Below are 10,879 nucleotides of genomic sequence, written 5' to 3' on the forward strand. Positions count from 1 at the left end.
CCTCAGGTGATCCACCTGACTTACCTTTTCTAAAGCACTTCCACATGTATTATCTCAGGAATGATACTTTGTGAATATTTTACACTGTGACTTACATTCAGCGATAGAGAAGCAAGGGATGAGCATATAGATATGAAGAAATAATGTATGACCAGAACCCAGAATGCCAGTTATACCTTCACCTATTTTGCTTCCTATGGTCTCTATTTTTTCCTCCAGAAAATATTTAGTAGATTTGGATGGAAAGGAAAAATTCCTCTGGTGGGAAAGCAAGTGGACTGTACGTGTGTGTGTGTGCATGTGTACGCCCGCATGCTATTAAATGTCTTCCCAGAGGTCTTGGTCTGTTGCAATAGCCTTGCCAATCCTTCAATTACTGTTTTTCTTTCATGAGAAATTGTTACTAGAATGCACTCACCCTTTTAGGGAGCTGTGAATGTGGTTATAATTGCTTGTTTCTAAGATAATTGGCCTGACTGCATAGCCCTGGAAAAGTTACTTGAACAAATGGAATGTGGAGGAGAGCCTGAGCTGCATTCAGACATAATCTCAGCTGCGAAGCTCTGTTGCCACCATCCTGGGGACCACAGTGCATTGCAAGAGAGATGAAACTGGAAAGGTCTGTAAATAAGGCCACCTCAAAGTGCAAAGATCGCTTGAGTTTTGACATTTCTTTGAGGGAGGGATGCTCTTTTGATGGTAAAATGACCTGTTCTGGCTTTTGATGGGTTCTAATCCAGGAGCTGTAGATTACTAGACCCTCTGATGGATCCCATTACCCCTTTATAGGAGGCTCTGGAGATTCAGGAACTGAAGGTTATCTGAGTGTGAAGGAGCAATGGAAAGGAAAGAGAATCGTGAAAAGTTGATTGATTTCAGGCATTACATCAATGCAAAATTTTCCAACATCTATATTATTGGTACTATCAATAACCTTTGATGACACCGATCAGAGTTGTGCTAATGCATAACAAGCCAACATGAAATGACCATGTTCTTTGCTCCTGGGGAAAAACTAAAAATAGTTAAAAGTATAGGCTCCTGAGGATAACAGACTGCTGTTAGTTTTGTTTCGCTCACAACCCCCTCCATACTTGAGGCTCATTTTACTTTCTTAAAAAGAAAAAGAAGGTTCTAGAAAACATTTCATGATGTGTATCATTCGATAACTGAAACTTGGTTACCAAAGAGAACCTTTAATTTGTGAAGAGCAAGAAATTAATCTTTCACTGGGAAAAGAGAGACCAGTGTGGTAAAAAGGTGAGAGTAACCCAATCAAGAGCACCTAATTTAATGAAGGTGTGCCCAGCCATTCCAGGATTTACGGGAAGGTGTAAACACTGTCCGGAAAAATCAACCTAACAACTCTGTGGCTGTTCTTTTATTTCTTGTTTTCAGCTTTTTAAATAATCTTCTCTTTTTGTTAAAGACTTGCAGGGCTACAGGATAATACAGGTTATTTGTAAAGCATTGTCAAGATTGGAAACCATCAAACTATCTGAACTTGGCCAGTTTCAAGGAATATTGCAGAGGGTTGTTACCCAAAGAACTTCCTCCAAAACTTGCTGGATTACCAGGCAGGGTTCGTCCAGGCTGCTATTGGGAGCAGTGAGCAATGTGGCTCATTTTGTTAAGCATTTTTTTTTTCAGTGACTAGCACTTCAAGCATGTTTTTGCAAGCTACCACTTTTAATTTTTCAAGAAGTTAATACAGAACCAGGCAAATAGTACACTTCCTTTTCTAAGTTTGTTTTTTTTTAGCCATACATGAGAACACAGTGATAATTTTCTACCATATTAAAACAGCAATTCTGCAGCCATTAAAGAGAATGAGAGACCTGTATATAGTGAGATGGAGACACGTCAAAGATGTACTGTTAAGGGAGAAAAGCAACAGGCAGGAACTATGTTTAGGAAAAATTTATTATTTAAGTATATAGAAAAATGATGAGAAGCATGTACCGTAAGCTGTAAATTTGGTTACCCTTGGGGAGAAACATGGCAGTGCATGAGGGGTAAAAGTCAATTTTTGCATTTTACTCTTTGTACTTCTATGTTGTTTGAATCTTTTATGCTGAAATATATTAATGTGTTATTTAGATAATAAGGTAGTTTTTAAAGTGTGACTGTAAATATCACAGTGCTTCAAATACACTGAGAAAAATAGCTATTTCATCTTCTGTTTTGTGTCTTGAGTGTACATATATAGGTATTTTTATATCATTTACTGTAGTGCAGGTAAGAAGGGGTTAAACCATCTAGGGTCATTTTTAAATGTCTGGATTCTTGCAATCAAAGCAATCAAAATCCATTTCCACCTTAGCCCTCTGCCACCATTCATCAAATAGGTCCCGCTCTGCTGGGAAGACAATGTTGTTTCACAAGTAGGAAAAAACCCAGCTGCAAATGGTTTGCACCGTGCTGGTGGGGAGAAGTCTGCCGAGGATTCCAGGAGAAAGCGGTCAGCGTTTCTGGTCCTGTGAGGGTCGTGGTGTGGGCTTTGTTCTCCTACAGTGAAAGTGTCCCTGAACATCCTGGAGAGGTATGAAAAATGTCCTGACCTGCAGAGGGCACCAGAAATGAGTGTTAAACTAATTCTACCATGGAAGAAATAAGCATCAGGAGCTCTCTGAAGGCACGGGAACTGCAGTTTCAGAGGAGCTGCCTGAGCTGTCTCTCTGATTTCATTTGTGTTGTCAGAAGCCCCACAGTCACTTCTTTTGATGTCTCACTTTCCCGCGTTGTCTGTTTCCAAACCGCATTTTTGGGTTGGGGAATTCTACGCTGGCCTGGGTGGATATGGGGATTCTTGCTGAGGGCATGAGAGTTTCTTTTCTTTCTTTCTTTCCCTACCTACCTTTCACCTTCCACAGGGCAAGACTTTATGTCCGATCTCCACAAGTTAGAGAGAGAGATGTCATAAAACAGGGACATATAGAGCCACAGCGCTGTCATTTTCCTGGCAAAGAGTAAATAAAGCTTATTTCTTTGTCAGTCTTTAACAGAATCTTTGTTTTCCCCTCTTTAAATATTATTCCGAGGCTCATGATTGTGGCCAGGTCATTGCTTGGGTTCAAGCAGGAATAAGCATTGCTGGAGGAATTTGGGAAGGAGTTGGAGGGAACTAGTCCTTCAAAGAGCTGCCCTCCTGGTGGGAGGATTTGTTTATTTTTCCCTTTATAGATTCCTACTGGATGGCCAAGCGAGTATCAGTGTGAAAATGTTTTAGAAGATGTACCTGCTGTTAGGTACCGAAAGCAGGCATAAGCCGCGAAGCATCACCAGGTTATTCTCCTTTGCACAGTTAAAGATTCAGACCTTTCCCGAAGTGCTTATAAAGCCCTCAGTTTCACACCTAAAAGGAGACTTTAAACTTGAAAATAAGTGCACATATGAAAGCTAGAGTTCGAGAAATTGGGATACAAAATACAACGTGGAAAGTTAAAGAAGCCGGACCACTTAATATATGTGAAAATTATCACCATCCTCAAGCCTAGAGAAAAATAGTAGTAGATGTCTTGTGTGCTTGTTGAGGCATGTTCACTTTCTCTGAGAACAGACACCACCCTCCCACTGCCCACAGCCAGCCCTGCCCTTCTGCTCCTGTTATGTGGAGCTGACTGAGACGGGGGACACTTGACCCAGCAATGTTCCCTCTAGAGACTGGGTTAGGCTAACAGGTTCTGTAACAGAGGTTTTATTTTTGAAATACACCCGATGTGTCTCTACTTCTCAGCAGTTCTATTTCCTTTTCTGAAGTCCTTCTGCTGTTTTTGCCCTGGGGAAGGGGAGGAGGGGGAAGAGCATATCAATGCAAACAGGTTCAAGTTTAGGTATCTGTGTCTTGTACTGTAGAAAAGCTCTTTATTCATGTCACCAGAACCACAAAGTGCCTTTTAGGCAAGAAAGTAGAGATAGCTGAGTAAAGGGTCAAGGCAGATTGCCAAGCAAAGTGCAACAAGCCAATCCTTTGCCTTTGTGGGAACAAAGAGAAAAATTCTCTCTCTGAGTAGAAGAATTAGAAAAAAGCACCCCTCCGCATGGAGGAAGGCTGGCAGGTGCGTGCTTGGCCAGCTGACCAGTGTCTTTCTGCAAAAGTCAAAGACTCTCTTTTTCCAGACCAAAGCAGCCCAATGCCAGAGAACACCACTTGACAACCATAATGCAGATTGCTTTGAGCCCTTCTTGCTCCTTTGGACTTTGCGCAGTGCACGCATGGCTCAACTGTACACAGAAACCTTGAGCCTGAGAATCACTTCCCAGAGACTCCATGTTGCAGCCTGATGTTCAGAAAGTGACTGAGACTTCCTAGGCCATTGAAGAGGGATGAGGAATGAGGAGGGACATGGTTGATGGGTGGTAGAACCAGCCACTCTTGTGCAAGGTACCCAGGGACCAAGCAGGAGGAGTTCATGGAGATCTCAGGGAGGGCCAGGGCTTCATGAATGCCGGTTTGATGAACGTGTACAGAGGGATGAGGAATGAGGAGGGACATGGTTGATGGGTGGTAGAACCAGCCACTCTTGTGCAAGGTACCCAGGGACCAAGCAGGAGGAGTTCATGGAGATCTCAGGGAGGGCCAGGGCTTCATGAATGCCGGTTTGATGAACGTGTACAGAGGGATGAGGAATGAGGAGGGACATGGTTGATGGGTGGTAGAACCAGCCACTCTTGTGCAAGGTACCCAGGGACCAAGCAGGAGGAGTTCATGGAGATCTCAGGGAGGGCCAGGGCTTCATGAATGCCGGTTTGATGAACGTGTACAGAGGGATGAGGAATGAGGAGGGACATGGTTGATGGGTGGTAGAACCAGCCACTCTTGTGCAAGGTACCCAGGGACCAAGCAGGAGGAGTTCATGGAGATCTCAGGGAGGGCCAGGGCTTCATGAATGCCGGTTTGATGAACGTGTACCTGTAGCTATCACTGGGTTCTTGAAGTCTCATCATATCCTGGGTTTTGGAATCTATTTTAATTGGAGCTCTGGTTTTTCACACAAATTGGGTTTCACTAAATAGAAGTTACTTGGTAAACATAAATTTTATTCCCACAATTTTATTTTCCATGTAGACATGAGCTTCTCCCATAGTTTTCTGTAACTCAACTCCTTGTGGTTTTATGCAATGTTTCGGTAGTCAATGATCTTCTCATTTACTCAAACCGATGTAGTCAAAGTTGTATATAGGCAATTTTTTCTCTAGGCTCATGTACTCTGTTCTTCATTAGGCTCTTGAATTATTAAATCACCTATACTGATTAATTCATGGTGTTTCTAGGTAAAGATGAACCATGTTAGGCCCATGAGAGACTTCAAGACAAAAATAATTCTGTAGTCAAGTAAGTTGAGAAAAGACTGCATAATACATTCCTCTCTCGTATTATCTTCGCTTTTATATTATTATTAGAGTTTATGAAAATGTCTCTGCTAACCTTTTAACCTTGTTTGACTCAATCTACTCTAGACTTATTTGACTGTGAAACATTTTGTTGACCTGGAATAGTTCTATGAAAATATTTTGGCAAACGCTGATCTAGATTTAAGATTCCCAGAGGTGAAGATAATTAAGGAACATTTTTCTCTGGATGTTTAAAAAAGTGGCGTACTTTCTAATTGGTTTATTTTACAATTTGTAAAATTATTTCTCCCTGTGTTAAAACAACCAACTGTGGGCTTCCATTTCCTAGAGTGACCTATGCTGGTCTGCTTTATGTTTTTAATACTTCCTTTATTTGAATAAGTTATGACTGTTTACCATCTATTCTTTCAAACGACTTTCATCTGAAAAATGACTTGAAAAGATGTTCAACTCCTCACGTATGCTAGGGTAGCTGTTTGCCACGTACAAAGTATTTTCACATTTATTATCTTATTGACTGTTGCTATGACAGAGTCATTTTAAACAACCTTGCTGATAGTATTTAAAAATCATTAGAACCATTAATATTCTATTTAGTCTGCAAAAAAAAATGAAATAGCTGACTCCTCCATATCACAGAACTAAGAGAATATAAAATTTTGCCTGTAGCAAAAATGCTCAAAGCTTTTGCTTAAACACAAACTGCTAGACTTGAATAACAAAGAGCAAGGAAGGTAGAGAGTGGAAGAGTTGTTTGCTGTTGTTATTGCTAGAAACACTCCCTCAAACATTGTGCTCCTTTTGATTGATTGATTTTAAATTCTGGTCGCACCACTTTCCAAGGCCATTATAGAAAATATATCCTCAAAGACTCTTTATATTCTTTAGCAACCTCAGGAAATATATGTTATTTGTTATCTTTCATTTACCTGTAAGTGTATGAGAGGGAATATTACTTTTAAAGGTTACTTTTAGTTAAAAGGTGTTTTATTTGCCTGATTTCTTTATTTTTACAAGTTTCGGGGTGCACGTGCAGGATGTGCAGGTTTGTTACGTAGGTGAACGTGTGGCATGGCGGTTTGCTGCATCTATCTGCATCACCTAGGTATTAAGCCCAGCATGCATTAGCTGTTTTTCCTGATGTTCTTCCTCCTTCCTGACCCTCAACAGCTGGCCCCAGTGTGTGTTGTTCCCTTTCCTTTGTCCATGTGTTCTCACTGTTCAGCTCTCATTTATGAGTGAGAACATTTAGTGCTTGGTTTTCTATCCCTGCATTAGTTTATTGAGGACAATGGCTTCCAGCTCCATCCATGTGCCTGCAAAGGAGATGATCTCATTTCTCTTTATGGCTGCATAGTATTTCACGGTGTATATGTGCCACATATTCTCTCACCAGTCTATCATTGGTTGGCCTTTAGGTTGATTCCATGTCTTTGCTATTGTGAAGAGTGCTGCAATGAACATACATGTGCTTATATGTTTATAAAAGAATGGTTTATATTCCTTTGGCTAGATAACCAGTAATGGGATTGCTGGGTCAAATGGTATTTCTGGTTCTAGATCCTTGAGGAATCACCATACTGTCTTCCACAATGGTTGAATTAATTTGCATTCCCACAACAGTGTAAAAGTATTCCTATCTCTCTGCAGCCTCTCCAGCATCTGTTATTTCTTGACTTTTTAATAATCGCCATTCTGGCTGGTGTTAGATGGTATCTCATGGTTTTGATTTGCATTTTTATAATAATCAATAATGTTGAGCTTTTTTTCATATGTTTGTTGGCCACATAAGTGTCTTCTTTTGGGACATGTCTGTTTATTTACTGATTTCTATTAAAAATAAGATGGGCCAGGCGTGGTGGCTCACACCTATAATCCCAGCACTTTGGGAGGCCGAGGCGGGTGGATCATGAGGTCAAGAGATCGAGACCATCCTGGTCGACAAGGTGAAACCCCGTCTCTACTAAAAATACAAAAATTAGCTGGGCATGGTAGTGCGTGCCTGTAGCCCCAGCTACTCAGGAGGCTGAGGCAGGAGAATTGCTTGAACCCAGAAGGCGGAGGTTGTGGTGAGCCGAGATTGTGCCATTGCACTCCAGTCTGGGTAACAACAGCGAAAGTCCGTCTCAAAAGAAAATAAATAAATAAATAAATAAAAATAAGATGTATTTGTTGAATGACTAAATAAAGATGTAATAGCAAGATCCTGGAATTTGTATCCTTTTTATATAGGATTTTCTCTGACATTTTAAATATATGTTATGCTTACATTCAGATCTTAATAATTCCTACTGAATTGTAAGCTTCCAATTTTATTAAGGTATAATTGACAATAAATTGCCTATGTTTAAAGGATAAGATTGATGTTTTTGACATATGTACACACATATAAAATGGTCACCACAATCAAGATAATAAGCATTTCCATCACCCCACAATTTTGTTTTGTTCCTTGTGGTAATTTCTCACAGATCTTCATTGTCCCCTGACAATCACTGGCCTGCTTTCTAACATTATAATTTAGTTTGGATTTTCTAGAACTTCACACAAATGAAATCATACAGCAGATACTTTTTTTTGAGTCTGGCTTCTTTCACTCAGCTAAGATTTTGAGGTTTACTGTGTTGCTTCATGTGTTAATAGTTTATTCCTTTTAAAATTATCATTTGAATATGAAATATATTTTGGAGTATAATTATTGCTGAGTATTGATTTATTATATGGATACTTCACATTTTATCTATTCACCTATTGCAGTGCAATGGGCTGTTTTCAGTAGTTTTTGGCTATCATAAATAAAATTGCTATGCAAAATACCTAGCAGTGGCCGGACACAGTGGCTCACACCTGTAATTCCAGCACTTTGGGAGGCTGAGGTCCCTGGATCACTTGAGGTCAGGAGTTCAAGACCAGCTTGGCCAAAGTGGTGAAACCCCATCTCTACTAAAAATACCAAAATTAGCTGGGTATAGTGGAGGGTGCTTGTATTCCCAGTTATTTAGGAGGCTGTTGGGAGGCTGAGACAGGAGAATCGCTTGAACGTGGGAGGCAAAGGTTACAGTGAGCCAAGATTGCACCATTGCTCTCCAGCCTGGGCAACAGGAGTGAAACTCTGCCTCCAAAAAAAAAAAAAAAAACCTATCAGTAGAATAGCTGGATGAAATGGTAGGTGTATGTTTCCTTTTTTTTTTTTTTTTTTTTAAATGTAATTTGTGAAAACATCTTAATGAATGGCAGATAAGTAGTCACAAATTCAAAAAATACCTTGGGCATATATTGTGTGCTGGATACAGTGCCAGAACTGAGGGTATAATGGAAATAAAAATAGACATCTTCCCTGTTTTCATGTAGCTTATAGTATGGCATAGGAAATAGAAGTTAATTAAATAACTATCCTAATAATTGTATAACTACACACTAACATATTTGCTCTGAAGGAAAGGAATGTGATTCTATGAAAGGATATTATACAGGAATATCTCATTTTATCAGCTTCTCATGCTTTGTAGAAATTACACTTTTTAAAAAATTGAAGGCTTGTTGACAACCCTGGCTTGAGCAAGTCAACTGGCACCAATTTTCCAACAACATGTATTCACTTGGTGTTTGTGTCTTACATTTTGGCAGTCTGAAGTTATTTCATGCTTTTATTAGTATTATATCTATTATGATGTGATCAGTGATCACTGACGTTCCTATTTTAATTGTTTCTGGGACATCATGAACCATGCCCATGTAAAACTGCAGACTTAACTGGTAAATGCTGTGTGTGATCTGACCACTCTACCAACTGGCTATTCCCCTGTCTTTCTGCCTTTCCTTTGGCCTCCTTATTTCCTGAGACACAACAAAATTGAAATTAGGTCAATTAAGAACTATCATGATCTCCAACTGTTGAAGTGAAAAAAAAAAACAGTGCATGTTTCTCACTTTAAATCAAAAGCTAGGAATGATTAAGCTTATTGAGAAAGGCATGTCCAAAGCCAAGAGAGGCCAAAAGCTAGGCCTCTTGTGACAAAGAGCTAACCTGTAAATGTGGAGGAAAAGTTCTTGAAGGAAATGATAAGTGCTAACTCCAGTGAACACATGGATGATAAGAAACTCAAACAGCCTTATGGCTGCTATGGCGAACATTTGAATGATCTGGATGAAAATCAAACCAGCCACAGGATTCCCTTAAGCAAAAGCCTAAGCTGGAGCAAGGCTTTACTTCTTTTTGATTGTATGAAGGCTGAGAGGGGTGAGGAAGCTATAGAAGAAAAGTTAGAAGCTAGCAGATGGTGGTTCATTAAGTTTAAGGAAATAAGCTGTTTTCATAACATGAAAGTGTGAGATGATGCTGAAAGTGCTGATGTTGAGGTTGTATCAAGTTATCCAGAAGCTTTAGATGAGATAATTGAAGAAGGTGGCTACAGGAAATGACAGATTCCATGTAGATGAAACAGCCTTCTAATGGAAGAAGATTCCATCTAGAACTTTTCTAGTTGGAGAAGAGAAGTCAATGTATAGCTTCAAAGTATGGGCTGACTCTTGGTAGGGAACTAATGTAGCTGGTGACTTTAAGTTGAAGCTAATGCTCATTTACCATTCTGAAAATTGTAGAACTTTTAAGAATTATGCTAAATCTACTCTGCTTCTGCTCTATAAATGAAACAACAAAGCCTAGATGACAGCATATCTGTTTATAGCATGGTTTATTGAATATTTTAAGCCCACTGTTGAGACCTGCTGCTCAGAAAAAAACATTCCTTTCAATATTACTGCTCACTGACAATGCACCTGGTCACCCAATGGCTCTGATGGAGATTTACCGGGAGATTAATGTTGTTTGCATACCTGCTAACAGAAAATGCATTCTGTAGCCCATAGATCAAGGAGTCAAGTATTATTTAAGAAATATATTTTGTAAGCCTACAGCTGCCATACATAGTGATTCCTCTGATGGATCTGGGCAAAGATAATTAAAAACATGGAAAAAGCTCACCATTCTAGATGCCATTAAGAACAAGTTTTGATTTATTGAGGAAGATAAGATATCAATATTAACAGGAGTTTGAAGGAAGTTGATTTCAACCCTAATGGATGACTTGGAGGAGTTCAAGTCTTCAGTGGAGGAAATAATTGCACATGTGATGAAAATAGCAAGAGAACTAAAATTAGGAGTGGAAACTGAAGATGTGAGTGAATTACTGCAATATCATGATCAAACTTTAATGGATGAGGAGTTGCTTCTTATGGATGAGCAAAATAAGTGGTTTCTTGAGATGAAATTTGTGCGACTTACTCCTGGTGAAGCTGTAGTGAAATGGTTTGGCTGTGTCCCCACCCAAATCTCATCTTGAATTGTAGCTCCCACAATTCCCGTGTGTCATTGGAGGGATCCTGTGTGTGGTAATTGAATCACGAGGATGGGTCTTTCCTGTACTGTTCTCATGATAGTGAATAAGTCTCAGGATATCTGATGGTTTTATAAGAGGGAGTTTTCCTAGACAAGTTTTATTTCTTGTCTGCCACCATGTAATAC

Source organism: Callithrix jacchus, chromosome 1 (assembly GCF_049354715.1).
Source record: "Callithrix jacchus isolate 240 chromosome 1, calJac240_pri, whole genome shotgun sequence".
NCBI lineage: Eukaryota > Metazoa > Chordata > Mammalia > Primates > Cebidae > Callithrix > Callithrix jacchus.